At 43.6% G+C, this 16,604-nt stretch overlaps 1 long non-coding RNA gene across 6 annotated transcripts in view; it reads right to left on the reverse strand.

The window, feature by feature from the left end:
- LOC136793578 (uncharacterized) overlaps positions 1-16,199 on the reverse strand; it is a 63,813-nt gene extending 47,614 nt beyond the window's left edge. For 4 of the 6 annotated variants that reach the window (XR_010839051.1, XR_010839049.1, XR_010839050.1 and 1 more), the window contains exons 1-2: positions 15,831-16,199; positions 14,602-14,699 (exon numbers count right to left, since the gene is read on the reverse strand). This is a non-coding gene — a long non-coding RNA (uncharacterized lncRNA). The remainder of the gene's footprint in view (positions 1-14,601; positions 14,700-15,830) is intronic. The other 2 variants (XR_010839053.1, XR_010839054.1) reach the window with 2 other exon arrangements.
- Positions 16,200-16,604: the final 405 nt, after the last annotated feature.

Consider the following 16,604-nt stretch of genomic DNA (forward strand, 5'->3'; position numbering starts at 1 on the left):
TCTCCTGCAGGGACATTGGAATATTCCAGGATATTTCCTGGAGCCCTCTACTCTATACAGGTACAATTCCAAGTAGAAACAGAAACTTTGATTTTCACTGGGACCCCTGCTCTGTCCAACCCACCTCTCTAGAAATATGATGTTCCAATCTCTCCTGATTAGAACATTTCAAGGTCTCTCCCTGTGCTAATTTAGTAAAGGTAAAGGAGAAACAAGAAAGAGCAAACTATGCAGGGAGCAATATATAAGATTCCTTTCCTTAATGTATTTATCTGATATACCCAAATATTGAGAAATACAGATTCATTTCATAATGGTCAAGAAAAGAGGAGGAGGAACCTCTATGCCAACAGTATATATAAAATGGAATCAATATTGCATAAGCTCCAGCCTAAGTTTAGCTACGAGGTACTAACTCTTCTCATAAAGAAGAAATAGTTCTCCATCATTTGAAGCACACTGAGGCCTCAGACAGCTGGACACTGAGGGTGTAGTCTCCTCACACGAATTCTGTACCTGCGTCACAGAGCAATGAAATATTCCCAAAGAATTATTAAGGATGAGGTGGGGAATCGAAAGAAGAAAGATGAATCCATACTCTCCCCTAGCATCTGTTCTGCTGGGTATTACCACCACCGTAGCCCAATATGACCTTACCACTTTTCTCTGGGCCTCCCTACTTTCCACCTCCATCTTCTCAGTATATCTTACCTACACTTGGAAACGACTCTAGTTTTTCCACTGGTCTTTATCAACAAGTAATCCAAATAGCAACTGTGTATATAACTCCTTAGAAACTTCAGGTCTGACTCATTAATACATGACCTTCGAAGTCCAAAGTTTTCCTAATTCCCTTTATTATTTTTTTTCTAATTTCCATGTACTTACACTCTCAGGACTTCCACTGTTCTCAGGTTTGTGTTCCCTGCAAAATCTGTCAACTTAGACATAGACTTAAGTACCACCCTCTAATTATCTCCTAGGTTATCCAGTTTTTTAAAAAGCCTCAGCAAGCCTTATGGACTTTATATTAAAGACTCTTTAAGATAACCCATGGGAGATAGCAGTACACCCACAGATATCTATTTAATACACCCTCAGAGCAATGAAGACTCTCAGCTCTTCTCCTTCAACGTATGCAGTGTCTCGCCCATCTGATTACTGTCTGCTGTATCCCAGGTCCACTCCCTTCCCTCATATTACATTCCTTCCCAATTTTGTATGTTGGTAAAATCAAATAACATAAAATATAACATGTTAATTATTATAAAGTGCACCGTTCAGTAATATTAAATACATTCATATTATCGGGCGATCAACATCGTCATTTATTTTTCTAATTCTTTTCTACGTTTTAAAACTGTTACTCTATATCCTTTAAACCTAACTTTCCTTTTTGTTCCATAAACACATGAAAAGCATCATTACCCTCCCAGATTCTATGGTTTTGACTACACTAAGTACCCCATATAATTGAAATAAATAGTTGTATTATTATGACTCACTAAAAGTCACAAAAATGGCATTTTTGGAAGCTAAATGTCCTCAAGATTCATCCATGTTGTAGCACATTCCTAGATCTTTTCCTTCTTCACACTGAATAATATTGTATTCTATGAGTATAACACACTTTGCTTATCCAGGAGCTAGTGAATGAACACTTAGGTTGCTCTCATATTTTAGCTACTCTGATTATTACTGCTCTAAACACTAGAGTACAAATATTTAAGACCCTGATTTCAATTCCTTTGGGCATACCTCAGAGTAAGATTCCTGGATCATGTAGTCATTCTATTTTTCAATATCTGAAAAACTGCCATACTCTTTTGCAAAGCACCTGTATCACTCTACATTCCCTCTGACATAGCACAATGCTTCCTACTCCCTCACTTCCTCACCAATACTTGTTTTCTGCTTGTGTATGTGTGTGTGTGTGCTTGTGTGTGTATGCATGCACACAAATATATAAACACGCATTTAGTGATATGGAGCATCTATTCAAGTGCTTAGTCATCTGTACATCTTTTTGAAGAACCATCTATTCAAGTCTTTTATCCATTTTTGAATCAGGGTGTTTGCTTTTTGTTGAGTTGTAGAAGTTCTTGGTATATTCTGAAGAGAACTCTCTTGTCAGATAGATGGCTTTCAAATATTTTCTCCCATCTGTGGGTTGCCATTTTATCCTGTTTACATTTCTTTCATACACATTATTTTTTAATTATGTTTTGTTAGCTGTACCTTTGATGTTCCTTCATTTCATACTGAGGAAGACACTGCCAAATCCAATGTCATGAAGCTATTGTCTTGTGTCTTCTTCTAAGACTTTTTAGTTTGTTAGGTCTTATATTTAGTTTCTTGATATGTTTTCATTAATTTTTGCATATGATGTTAGGTAAGGATCCATCTTCCTTATTTTGCACGTTGACAACAAGACTTCTCAGCACCATTTGTTGAAAATACTATCCTTTCTACTTTGAAAAGTCTTGGCAACTTGTCAAAAGTCATTTGGCCATATATCAGGGTTTATTTCTAGGTGTTCTATTCTATTCTATTGGTCTTGAATAAAGGAGAAAATAGTATAACCTATCCAGGTTGATGAAGAAAGACCGGGACTGAGAATTAGGAGGGCAATATAAAACAGCAGGGAGCAAAAGGCAGTGTGAGAGAAGATCTTGTATTTGCGAGTTCATGGAAATATGATCATGCTAAAACCAGTAAACACCTCACTTTGAACAATACGGTAAATGTGCTGGCAAGAAACATAACACTTACCCATCTCTGGGAAATATAGTATGGGTATAAAGATAAACTACACACAGATATATTAAAAAGGGAAGGGTTTTCATGGTGTGAGAATATTGTGGGATCTGAAATACAATTTACTTCTGTTCTAGCATTGTCTCTAAAATTTAGCAAAGTGTATATACAAGCAATTCCAATTCTGGTAATGTGTTTGACAGGTTTATATATGAACTTCAGCAGACCAGTAAATGTACATTCATAGTAGGACCGTTCCCTAAACCAAAAAAACAAAACACAAAAACTGGAAAGACTAGAGTTCACATTGTCAACACACATACAGATGCAGTGATGGTTTACGGTCCAAAAGCAGAAGGTGAGCATGGGTACAAGACGTTAATCCCCAGGCTGGGCTGGGGTGCAGAGTTTGAGGGTAACACAGGTAGAAAAGGCTTTTGTCCTATCCTTGATTTTTGAGGTATGGAAATTCACAGGTCACTACCTTCATTTCAAACTGAATGAATGCACTATTCAATTTTTTAAAACAGGCGAAGTAAACATGACTGATAATAAATTTCAAACTGTCGCTAATCAAACAAGATACTAAGAAAAATTAAATAATATGATATAAGAATGAAGTGGAGAGATTGTCCAAGATGGTAGCGTTCAGAGACTCAGAGCTGGTTGCCTCTCAGATGCACACCAAAGTCACAACTGTTTACAGAGCAGCAACTGATGAAAAGGGCGGGACTCACCATGAAAGATGTTTTACAGCTAAAGACATAAGAGGCCCCCCGGCAAGGCAGGAAGGACGGGGAACATCTCAATAGCGTCAAGACCCACACCACCTGGGGGGTGGCCCACGCATGGGAGAATAATTATAATTTCTGAGGGGCTCCCAGAGAGCAAGGGGTATGAACCCAACATCAGGCTCCCAAGCCCAGGGATCCTGTGCTGGGAAGAAGAGTTCCTAGAAAGTTGGGCTTTGAACACCAGTAGTGCTTATTTTCCAGAGAGCCAGAGGGTTGTGGGAAATAGAGATTCCACTCTTAGAAGATGCTCACAAAATCCCACGTGATCCGAGAATCAGAACAGAAGCAGTCATTTGAAAGGATCCTGGGTTACACCTACCTCCTGATCTTAGAGAGTATCCCAGAGACGCAAGAGCCATTTACAGCACAGCCTCAGGGACATGGACACTGGCAGCAGCCATCTGGGGGAGCTCCTTCTACCTCGCGGCCACTGGCACCAGCAAGCAAAATTTCAGAATCCTCCTTCTATCTATTTAGCCTCAGGACCTAGCCTTACCCATTTCCACCACACTATACACACAAGCACTAGGGGGCTGCAGGCCAAGCAACTAACTGAGCAGGCGCATAGCCACATCCACCAGCGAACATGATGCCTTCAGACCCTCAGTGCATAGCTGCCCCTGGACATGGGCCCAGCCACCAAAAGCCCAAGGACCAGCCTCCAGACCTCAGTGGACAGGCACCAGCCCCAGAGTCCCTGACCCCTCTGACCAGTGAGCCTCCTCTGGCCTTGGAATCAGCCTCACCGTCGGCAGGTGATTACTGCACAGGGACTGGATGGAGCTTTGACCTACACAACCGCAAATCTGCTCTAGCAGTCGGATTGGCCTCGTACAACAACAGGCACACACCAGCCCCAGGAATACCACAGCCCAGCAGCCTGTGTGACGATAACACTCCCTTGCAGGCCAGAAGCCACCATGGGCTCAGCTGGGTCCTGACCCTGCCCGTCAGAATGCCAGCACAAGACTAGGGATAGCCCAGACCCTGCAGAGAGCTGTGTCAGGGACAGTGATCCAACACCAACTCTGCGACTCCTGGGGCCTGCAGCCAGAACTCAGGACCTGGGTCTTCCTCCCAGTAGCCAGCATAGCCCCAGGACCAGTGACTGGGCAGTAGCCCTGGTATCACCTGCACTGCAATTCTACCCAGAAGTGAACCAGCACTAGATTTGGAGTCTCCCAGAGCTTTGCAGCGAGCTGCCTCATGATTTAGCCTCACCAAGCAGCAGAGACAGCCTCCATACAAGGCAGAGTCTGGCAAACAAGCACTCTGGGGGCAGCCAAGCCTACCAGACCATCCACAGTAGTCAGCCCACCACAACAGAAGAGCCCAAGCAGCCCACATAGGGGGTACACCTAGAACATATAGTTCTAGTGACCAGGGGACAGTGGGTTGCTGGGACACATAAGACCTCTCCTACAAAAAGCCACTTCTCCAATGTCAGGAAACGAAATGAACTTACTACATACAGAGCAATAAAAACAGCAAGTTAAGAAAAATGAGGTGATACAGCAACACGATCCAAATGAAGGCACAAGATAAGAACTCAGAAGAAGATCTAAGTGAAGTGGAGATAGCCAATCTCAACAAACAGTGCAAGGTAATGACTGTAAAGATGATCCAAAAACTCAGAAGAATGGACATCCAGAGCAAGAAGTTAGAATGTTTTTAAAAAGAGTTAGACTATTAAAGAACAACAAAACAGAGATTAGGAATACAGTAACTGAAATGAAAAATACACTAAAAGCAAACTACTGTAGACTAACTGATACAGAGGAATGCATCCAAAAACGGAAGGACAGAGTACTGGCAATCACTGAGGATGAACGGGAAAACAATAGATTAAAATGCAATGAAGAAAGTTGCACAGACGTGTGACACAACATCAAGTGTACTAATATTTGCTAATATTAGTAATATTACTAATATTTGCTTCTGGTCCCAGAAGCAAAAAGGTAAGAGAAAGCAGTGTAGAACATACCTGAAGACATAAGAGCTGAAAAGTTCCAAAACCTGGGAAAGAAAACAGACATCCAAGTCCAGTAAACACAGTAAGGCCCAAACAGGATCAAGCCAAGGAGGACCACACCAAGACTCATTGTCATTAATCTGGCAACAAAATAAAGAGAAAAAGACACTAGTAAAAGGAGCAAAGGAAAAGCAACAAGTTACAAACATGGGAACTTGCATCAAGTTATCAGCTGACTTTTCAGGATAACCTCTGCATGCCAGAAGGGAGTGGCATGGTATATTTAAAGTCATGAAAGGGAAAAGCCTATAACCAAAAATACTCTACCCAGCAAGGCTCTCCTTCAGATTTGGTGGTGAGATCTCAAGTTTTACAGAGAAACAAAACTAAAAGAGCTCAGCATCGTCAAACCAGCGGGATGAGAAATCGGAAAGGGGCTTTTCTAAGTGAAAAAGAAAAGGCCACGACTGAAACATAAAAATTAGGAAAGGAAACTTACTAAAGGAAAAACTTCATTGGATAAGGCAAATATTCAACACAGTTAGTAAATCAACCATGAACACAGCTAATAGGAAGGATGAAAGAAAATACTAATAAAATCATCTATATTCACAATAAGAAGGTAAGGGACACACAAAACAAGTAGATGTAAAATATAAGGTCCAATTCAGTAACTGTGGTGGAGCAGAGTAACAATGCAGGGTTGTTAGTGTCCACGTGAAATTAAGAGCTCAGCAACTTCATTAATCACACACACACACGCACACACACACACACACACACACACACACACACACACATTTAAAAAAACTGAAAGAAATCCAAACATAACATTAAAGATAGTCCTCACATCACAGATGAAGAGAATAAAAGGAGAAGAAAGGAACACTGAAGAAATTAAAGAGGGATTCTAAAAATACCCAAGACAGATGAAAATGAACACACAATGATCCAAAATCTATGGGACACAGCCAACGCAGTTCACAGGGAGAAGTTATAGTGATACAAGCTTATTGTTAGGAAACAAGAAAAACATCAAATAAACAACCTAACATTACACCTGAAGGAATTAGAAAAAGAAGAAGAAAACAAAACTCAAAGCTGTCAGAAAGAAAAAAATTAAGAAAACAATACCATATGCAATCACACCAAAAAGAATAAGATACCTAGGAACAAACACACCTAAGCAGTAAAAGACATGTACTCAGAAATCTATCAGCCATTGGTGAAAGAAGTTGAAGGCAACAGAAAAAGATGGGAGAATATAGCATGTGTGTGGATGGAAGAATTAATACTGTGAAAATAAACTTACTACCAAAGACAACCTACAGATTTAATGCAATCCCTATCAGAATACCAAAGCATTTTCACAGAACTTGAAAAAGTAATTTGAAAATTTGTATAGAAACACAAAGACCCCAAATAGCCAAACAATCTTGAGAAAGAACAGAGCTGGAGGCATCACGCACCTTGACTTCAGATTAGACTGCAAAGCGACAGTAATCAAAGAGAATCGTACCGGAGCAAAAACAGACACAAAGATCACCGGAATAGAATAGATATCCCAGAAATAAGCCCACACACTTCTATTTAATTGATTTATGATGAAGCAGGAAATATGGAGAAAACACGTCTTTTCAATAAGGGGTACTGGGAAAACTGGTCAGCTACATGGAAAAGAATAAAATTAGATTATTTTAGCACACCATATATAAAATAAATGCAAAACTGAATAAAGACCTAAACGTAGGACCAGAAACCATAAAACCCCTAGAGGAAAATATAGAACAATCTTGAACATCAATGATAGCAACAGTTTTAGGTTCAGTCTACTAAGGCAAATGAAACAAAAGCAAAAATAAACAAGTGGGACTTCACTAAACTTAAAAGATTTTGCATAGCGAAGGAAACCAAAGACAAAATGAAAAGACAAGCTGCTGAAGTAGTGACAATATTTGCACATGATAAGACGTTAACATCAAAAAGATGACCAAGCAAGAGTTCATATCTAAACTACAGAAACGGCACATACAACTCAATATCAAAAAATACCCAAAATCTTTTTTAAAAAATGAGAAGACCTAGACATTTTTCCAAGGAAAAAATACAGATAGACAGACAGAACTCACAAAGATGCTAAACATAGCTAATTGGCAGTAAAATGCAAATCAAAACTATGAGATATATCACCTCAGTCTTGTCAGAATGGCTGTCATCAAAAAGATCACAAATAACAAAGGTCAGTGAGGATGTGGAGAAAGGGAAACACATGTACACTCTTGATGTGGAGGTGAAGTAGTGCAGCTACTGTGGAAAGCAGAATGGAGGTTCCACAAAAAAACTAAAAAGAGAACTACCATAATATCCAACAATTTCACTCTTGGGTATATCAGAAGAAAACAAAAACACTATTTCAAAAAAATAACTGCACATCAATATTCGTAACAGTGTTGTTTGCCATAGCCAAGAGATAGAGTCAAACTAAGTGTTCATCACTAGGTTAGGGGATAAAACAGATTTTTTATGATGACTTCAGCAAAAAATGAAATTTTGCCATTTGCAAGAACATGGATGGATTTGGAGGCTATTATGCTTAGTAAAATAGGCCGCAGAGAAAACAAGCATGGTAGGTTATCACTTACACGTGGCATCTAAAAAATTGAATACTACAACAACAACAAGAAAAAACAGCCTCACAAGTTAAAGAACAGACTAGTGGTTACCAGCAGGGAGAGATAGGGTGGAGGAGCAAAAGAGTGGTAGGAGATTTGGAGGTATAATCACTAGGTATATAATCAATCATCTACAGTGATGTACTGTATAGCATGGGGAATATAGCCACTCTTTTATAATAAGTATAAGTGGAGAAGAACCTAAACTTTTATGAATCGCTATGTTGTACCTCTGAAACTAATATAATAATGTATATTAACTATAGATCAATAAAATATAAAGTAAGGAACAATAAAAGGGAGACACAGATTATTAGATAGAAATCAATTAAATAAACACAAGTTTTGAAAATCAAGGAATTAAAAAACAACATGTAAGACACAACATTGGCATTTGAAGTGTATAATCTATTTATTTAAAAGAAATCATGGGCTTCCCTGGTGGCGCAGTGGTTGAGCATCCGCCGGCTCATGCAGAGGACATGGGTCCGTATTCCGGTCCGGGAGGATCCCACGTGCTGAGGAGCGGCTGGGCCCATGAGCCATGGCCGCTGAACCTGCGCGTCTGGAGCCTGTGCTCCGCAACGGGAGAGGCCACAACGGTGAGAGGCCCATGTACCGCAAAAAAATAATAATAATAAATAAAAATAAATAAAAAATAAAAGAAAGAAAAATCATTTAAGTGGTGAAAAATGGTACCCATTCTCACAATTTTGTATATCTAGGGTAAATTATTATCTACAAAAATACTTTACAAATATTCACTCTAAAAGAAAGAGAAAATTTGGATTAACCCATTTTAGTATACAAATTTAATATCAAAGTCTCCATGTCAAATTGATTTGAATAAGTTCTGTTAGCCACTTCTAGTTTCTTTGTGATGTAAAATCTTTTAAAGCATAAAATCAGCCTTTCTGCATTATTCCATTAGACATACATAGAAGTGAAAAGAAACAAGAAGACAGAACAATCAACCAGGAAGGTGAATTTACTGAGAAACAGCCATTCGTTCTCCCTCCTCCTTTTCTTTTCCTCCTTTTCCAGGTCTCTTTCGGTTCCAATCAAGAGAAGTCTTGAGAGTTCTGAGAATATTTCTTTGAGGGCTTCAAATCACCATACCTACAATTTCTGCCACAACTACACACACACGGGAACAAAAATAAACCTCTGCTATCTACTCATGTAGGAGGGATTCATGCAAAATAAACTCCTACAAGGAGACCAACGGGTGAGTTTTCTACCTGTTCTTTATAATGTCCTTCCATTAGAGTAAATCCCACACATGATGAGGCAGAAGGAGTTATGTGAGCTTTTCCTTGAAGTCAAAACTCTTGCATTCATTTCAAGTACCTGGTGATCATAGGGTACAGCCAGGGAAAGTGCCATCCCCCTTGCGGGGGGGTGGCGGTGAATGGGCTCCCGCAACCGTGCACCTCCTGATGTACACATTCTGCAGAAACAAAGGGCGGTCACACCGCAGTCAGTCTGTCAGGCTGTCGGGCCACTGGCCACCCGAGCAGCCTGGAAGTGCCCCATCAGTTGCTGAAAGTGAAACCCTGTCCCCCCTGTGAAGCCAGGCAATTTTGGCCAGAGGGTCAGAGGAGACTATTAATCAACTCCTCCTCTCTGCTCAGCTCCTTGGGGTTAAAGCAACCCCATCTCCAAGCCCAAATCTGCCCCTGGAGTGCCGAACTGGAAGTGGCAGGTGGGCTGTGCCGGTGCTTCAGCGCCCTCTGGAGGTTGTCTGCTCTAATGGCAACTCTCAGCCCTTCCTCCTCCTTCCCTAGTCCTGGGGGCTGCCTTGGCCTCCTGCAGCTGCTGGCCTGATTTCATTCTTCTTTTTTCTCCAATTACAATGAAGTGTCCTACAGAGGTATGGAATCTCTTGAAGAAGGAAGATGTTTTAGCCAATACACCTTAACAGTGAGAAGTTGATTTCAAGAATGAACCTGAAATACTATATTTTTCTCCTGATGATTCCAAGGAGAGACAGCTCAAGTTTTCTAAATCATAAGAAAAACCAAGGTAAATATGATCTTCTGAGCCAGAGATGAAAAAATAGTTTTTAGCACCCTCTCCTCATGTCATATGACTGGGATTTAAATCAATCAACTGCCACTGGTTTTTAAATCACATGACCCAACTTTAACTCAATCAGCTGCTTCCCTGTAACTCAGGTGACTTGGCTTTGAATAGTAAGAAATGAAGAGGTATAAAAATGTTCTGAACAATAAATGGAAAAGCAACATTTTAGAAAGTGTTTTTTCTTTTCGAATGGACCATTCATTGGATACGGAATAAAGGATTCTCTTGTGGATTTCTTGAACTGTAAGCATATACAATGTCTCCGTTGGCGTGATTGACTTAGTTTGGGGGGTTTTTGTTGTTGTTGTTGTTGTTAACATCCTTATTGGAGTACAATTGCTTTACCATGTTGTGTTAGCTTCTGCTGTATAACAAAGTGAATCAGCTATTCGTATACATATATCGCCATATCCCCGCCCTCTTGTGTCTCCCTCCCACCCTCCCTATCCCACCCCTCTAGGTGGTCACAAAGCACCGAGCTGATCCCACTGTGCTATAGGCAGCTGCTTTCCACTAGCTATCCACTTCACCTTTGCTAGTGTATATATGTCCATGCCACTCTCTCACTTCATTCCAGCTTACCCTTCCCCCTCCCTGTGTCCTCAAGTCCGTTCTCTACATCTTTATTCCTCTGCAGCGACTCCTGCTAAGGATGGATACTTCCTTCTATGCTCAGGAATATGCCCTAGTTTAAATATGATTTGAGTTTGATCCTGTGAACCATCAGAACTTCCCACGGGAGATAAATGAGGAGATTCTGGCCTTTATTAGTACGCACGGTGAACACGGGTGTCCTGGCTGTACTTGCCAACCCTCCTCATTTACCCACCTATTTTTATCCACCTTTCTCCCTGTGAGTACCTTTGACCAACCCTGAGCTCAGACTCCTGACCTAGTACAGTGACTTTGTCAGTCTTTCTTTAAAAATGGACAGGTAACAAAATGAATGTAACCTAGAAGCAGCAGCTCAGTAAGGGAAATAAAATCACCAGAAGTTATCTAATCACAGCCACAGCCATCCAGGGCTCAGGTCCCATAAGAATGGGACCTTCCTCAATTTGAAGGGCATCCAATCAAATAAGTAAAGGTGTTGCTCACCTCTGCCACTTGGAGGGATTGCTAGGCAGTCTACCCAGTGTATACTAACTGCAAAACACTGTCATGGTTTTGAAAAACCTATTTTCCAGGAAAGCTTTTTGGGGTGCATGGGGAAGGTTTCTTTTTGACATCAAGCAAAAAATAAATCACCAAGCTCTTTAAGCACAGGGGTTTTTAAGAGGGCAGTAGAAGGAAGGAATGGGCAGAAAAGACGATCTCCTCTGAAGTGAAGGTCGTTTTTCCAAAAGAGTAGGATTTAGTCTCAGTTTAAGGAGAACACTTTTAAGTAGCTGGGGCAGCTCCAAACTGCAGTTTAGGGAATGAGTGCTTCAAAAGAACAGGGCTGTAAACGTCCTGGCAAGGCAGCAAGAGGATGAAGAGTTGGTTTTGCATAGTTTTGAACACAGGAGTAAAGAAGCAGAGGCATCTCTGACTAAAGGGCCCTGAGATCCTATGGCATCAGTGGGTCAGTTGCAGGGGGTGTGGGGGCGATATTTCTCTCTCAACGTCTCCCAGAGCAGCCACCCCTCTCTACCCCACCCCGCTACTCCTTTCACCCTTCCTGCCTCCACTGTTGGGTCCCCAGGGACAGCACTTCTTAAGCTGGAGTGCTCAGGCACCATCTCTGCAGTCTGGATTCTTCCTAGAGCCTGGCACGTTCTGGGACAAGAAGGTAGGTCTGCAAGGGCGCTGGGTTGCAGCCGGACCTGGAGGCCTCGAGGGGAACTGGACTCGTGAAGCCCACCCACGTCCTTGAAGCCGGGGAAAGAACACATCTTCCTAACAGTACTTCTCAGGTCTCAGCGGGTTCCCCACCCGACGGTGATCCATACTCACTTGAGGCAGCAAGGACTGCCTCTAACTGGCCCCCTCCATTCCGCCTTAAGAGTCCTCGCACATGTGTGAGAGCACAGGCCCCGGATCTATGCACTCGGCTGAGGCCAGTGCTGCCGGGGTCCCTCCAGTCCCATCCCCCGGCCCCTCCCTCTGGGACTGTATCTAATAGAAGAGAGAGCACAGAGGAATTGGCTGAATCAAGGGACCCGGGAGCCTGGGTATGAGTTTGAAGACCGAGAATCTAAAGCGCAATTACATATTATTGGAAACTCTTGTGGAGTGTGTAGGGGGAGGTTAGGAGATTGAGAGGCTGAGTCGACCTGGTGAGTCCAGCCCCAGGACACCACAAAGCCCCTCCCCCCTTTCCCTGCCATCAGACAAGGGGTGCCGCAACTCCAGCCGGGACTCTGCACTTCCCCCTCCCTGATTCTCCTCCAGAAGAGCAGGTGGCCCCCCTCTGAGGGCAGGGGAAGACAACGGACCAAGTCCCCCTGCACTAAGGCGCTACTGGAGCTCTTCCTGAACAGCAGTGCTGGCTTGGAGCAAACCCGTGCACTGCCAAAATTGGTCTCGTCCTGCAGCTGAGGGACGCAGACTTTAAGTCAGCTGCCCTGGCTTTAAAACAATCAACCCCCCCCTTTAAGTCAGGTGACCCGACTTTAAATCACTGTGTGCCCCTCAAGCCTGCAACTTCAAAAGTTGGGAACTTCACTTTGATCCCACACATGGTATGAGGGTGTACTTCATGTACCAGAAGGGTCTAGGTACTCTGGGGTACAGCAAGCAGTGCAGGACGCAGCAGCTCCCAGGCAAAGCTGGTGATGCACAGGGAGAGCAGGCACAGCCAGGCATGCAGAGGTTCCAGGACGGGAGCTGGGGCACAGCCAGCCGCGAGGCTGTGAAAGCAGAGGATCTGAGCCTTCTTGACAAAGGCAAACCCAGAGGATGGATGAGAAACAAAGACCAGATGAAACATGGATTTGAAAATCACATGCTGCTCTTGAAATTGGGGTGGGGGCACCCCAGATTTGAATCCTCTTACTCAACAGTTGCTAGTGTTTTGGCATTTGTCCAATTCCTTATAAAATTTACTGATAATATCTAACCCATAGAATACTGCATTTGTAGTGGTATTGCATGCTAATGTCTCTATAGTGGAATAATCTTTTCTACGAAAAAAATGTACACTATCCGAATTAAATTAAAACCCCTCTTTATAAAGTACTGTATCGGACTTCCCTGGTGGCGCAGTGGTTAATAATCTGCATGCTAAGGCAGGGGACATGGGTTCGAGCCCTGGTCAGGGAAGATCTCACATGCCGCGGAGTAGCTAAGCCCATGTGCCACAACTACTGAGCCTTCAGGCCACAACTACTGAAGCCCGCACGCCTAGAGCCGATGCTCCACCACAAGCACAGCAAGAGAAGCCACTGCAATGAGAAGCCCACGCACTGCAACAAAAAGTAACCCCTGCTTGCTGCAACTAGAAAAAGCCCATGCATAGCAAAGAAGACCCAACGCAGCCAAAAATAAATAAATAAATAAATAAATATTTTTTTAAAGTACTATATCCTTCTGTACAACTTCTCTGGGAAGAACAGAGAGATGGCATGGGAGAGTGAGAAAGACCAACATTTAGTGCACATGTCTCATGCAGGTGCTCTGCTGGCTCAGATAGTTTAATCCCCACTTTTACAAAGGAGGAAATAATCTCAGAGAGGTTTGGTAATTTTCCCAAAGCCAAACAGCTATTGAGTGGCAGAACCAGGATCTGAACCAAGTCTGTTACCTTAAAGCCTAAGTCCTCATCACAACAAAACTCAATTCATATTTACATTTATCGAATTACATTGCAACCTGGGGAGTTCTTGGCACAATCCTGAATAAGAGTGAGAAAGAAAGAAATAGCATTGTTCATACAGTCAATCAAAAATTTTGGAGCAGCTACTAGATGCGTGGCCCTTTTCGGGGTTCAGCAGTGATCAAGACAGGAAGAGTCCTGCTTACACAAACCATGTAGTGGGGAGGAGAGACGGGCGCAACTTGGCTGAGGGATTTCAACTTGCTGGGCCTCTGTTTTCTCATCTGGAAAACGGGATGGGTGTTCCTCATTTCCTGGGATTGTCCAGCCCTCACATTCTCTGATTCCATAAGAATCATTTGTTTTCCTGTTTCTTTAAAATTCATTCAGGCAATGAGCTGTGATGAATGTTGTCAGCTGCTCCTCAAATCACTCTATTCCCACCCTCTTCCTGTGATCAGGTCTTTCTCCCAACATGACTCACAATCAATCAAGTCACAGAACCTAAGGGGCACCCAGCAGGAAAATTCCAGACCTTGTTTCTCAGGAGCTCTGAGGTCTACCTGCGAGGTAAACTTAACTCACCTGGCACAAGGCAGCCATCCCGGGTTTCACATCAACATGATCTCAGGCACAAACCTCCTGGCTTTTCCATTGTGTCTTTAAGTTACTTGTTGAAACAACTGCACAAATATGACAAAGATATAAAATCAGGCATCTTCTGCCCCAGTGCCTGCTCATAAATGATTTTCTGCCACTTTAATGATAAAGATAGAACATTTCAACATTCTGCTGCCCTTATTATTTGTCATTTTTCTTGATATTTCTATTGAATACTCTTTCAATATTTTAACAATGGAACATTTATTTACCTTGTTCCAGACCCAGCCTGTAGTGGTAAAGGTTTTGTTGTTATATTTCTATTATGTTTCCTTTAAAAATCATTATGCTATTTAACTGGATTAAGTCAATTCTACAGGCATTTATCTTATGATATTGATGAAATTAATACATAGAGAGCAGTAGTACAAGTTGATTGTACTCCAGAGCCTCTCTCTATTAGCACAGTTAAGTAAGTATAACTATTATCTATATGTAAACCAAAGTACATGCCAAGTGAGACTCTCCGACGCTTCTTCACTGTCTGCCCCTCAAGCCTGTGAGAAATGGAATATTTCTTGCCACCTCAGGAAACAAAAGATGCCACAGTCATCCTCTGCAATGTGAGCGGGCAGGCCCTGAGGAACTCAGGATATGCAAATACAGGATGCAGGCCCCAGAGAGCTGAGGTGCATATCAAAGGAAGGAATTCGTGAGCCTGACTCCGGCATCTTCGCATACAAAGGAAAGCCCTGCATTGCTCACCTTGGGAGAGCAGGTTCTCCTTAGCTGACAATCACCTTTTCACGTCCCCCATCACCTGCGCCAGCCCCCCGCCCTGTACCCTCCCCCCCCCCCCCCGGTGCTTTAGCTCAGGGAGGAAGGGGCGCACAGGGCCTCGGCTGAACAAGAGGCCTGGGAGCCTCGGGAGGAACTTTCGCCGCTTTCCCCGCCGCCGGGAGGAGGGTCGCTGACGCTGCGGCCGGACCCTGCGCCTCCCTCGCCCCGTGTCCCCTCAGGACGTTCAGCCGCCCTCTCCCCACGCCCCCCGGGCCCCGCGAGCCAGGCCGAGGGCAGGGCCGAGAGGAGGGGCCGAAGTTCCCCGGGACCAGACCCCGAGGCCGCTCGTTCTGCACAGCAGCGGCGGGTGGCCGCGAAACCCTTCCCCTCAGAAGCTGCTCTTGCGCGGCCGCCCGGGCACCGGACCCACTTACCCGGCCCGCCGTCCCCACGACTGTCGCGGCTTCGGCTTCCGGGGCCCCTCCGCAGCCGGCAGCGTCAGTGAGGCCGCCCTCCCCTCGGGCTCCGGGGCAGCTCCGTGACGGCGGAGGGAAGAGACCCCGAGCCGGGAGCTCCAGCTCTGAGGAAACGCGGGCTCCGTTCTGGGCGCTGCGGGTGGGGCCGCTCTGCCTGACGCCTCCTGGGAGGGAGCGGGGCGCCGGGGGAGGAGCCGCCAGGAGCTCAGGACCCCGTCGGGGGTCCTGGAGGGGCGGCCCGGCCTGAGGGCCCCGCCCACTGTGGCCGCAGCGCAGGCCTTTTTCCTGCAATCCTACACAAAAAGTCAGAAAGATACACACGGTCTACAGTGAATGTTCACAAATGGTGGTTGCTGCTGTGCTTACTATCCTATTAAACGTGGGAAATCCATAACACACTTGAAGTTAGAAGTTAACTATGAATGTTTACCTTTCCTTATTATGTCTCTGCTATTCACAATTGTCGTTAATGAATCAGAGACTGTGGCATCACTAGTTAAAAATGAGCTCGTTAAAAAAATAGAACTCAGGTCCACCGGCCCTACTGTATCAGAATCTGCAATTTTACACTCTCTCCAGTGTACTTGTGGACCCATGAATAGTTGAAAGGTACATTTCTACCTCGACATGTCTTTTCTGTCTGAGAAATACGCACATTTTATCCAGTTTGATATAAATAAAACACTCAAAAATGCATATGTCCGTGTTGAAACCACCATTTTATCATTTCTT

The sequence above is a fragment of the Kogia breviceps genome, chromosome 2 (assembly GCF_026419965.1).
Source record: "Kogia breviceps isolate mKogBre1 chromosome 2, mKogBre1 haplotype 1, whole genome shotgun sequence".
Lineage (NCBI taxonomy): Eukaryota > Metazoa > Chordata > Mammalia > Artiodactyla > Physeteridae > Kogia > Kogia breviceps.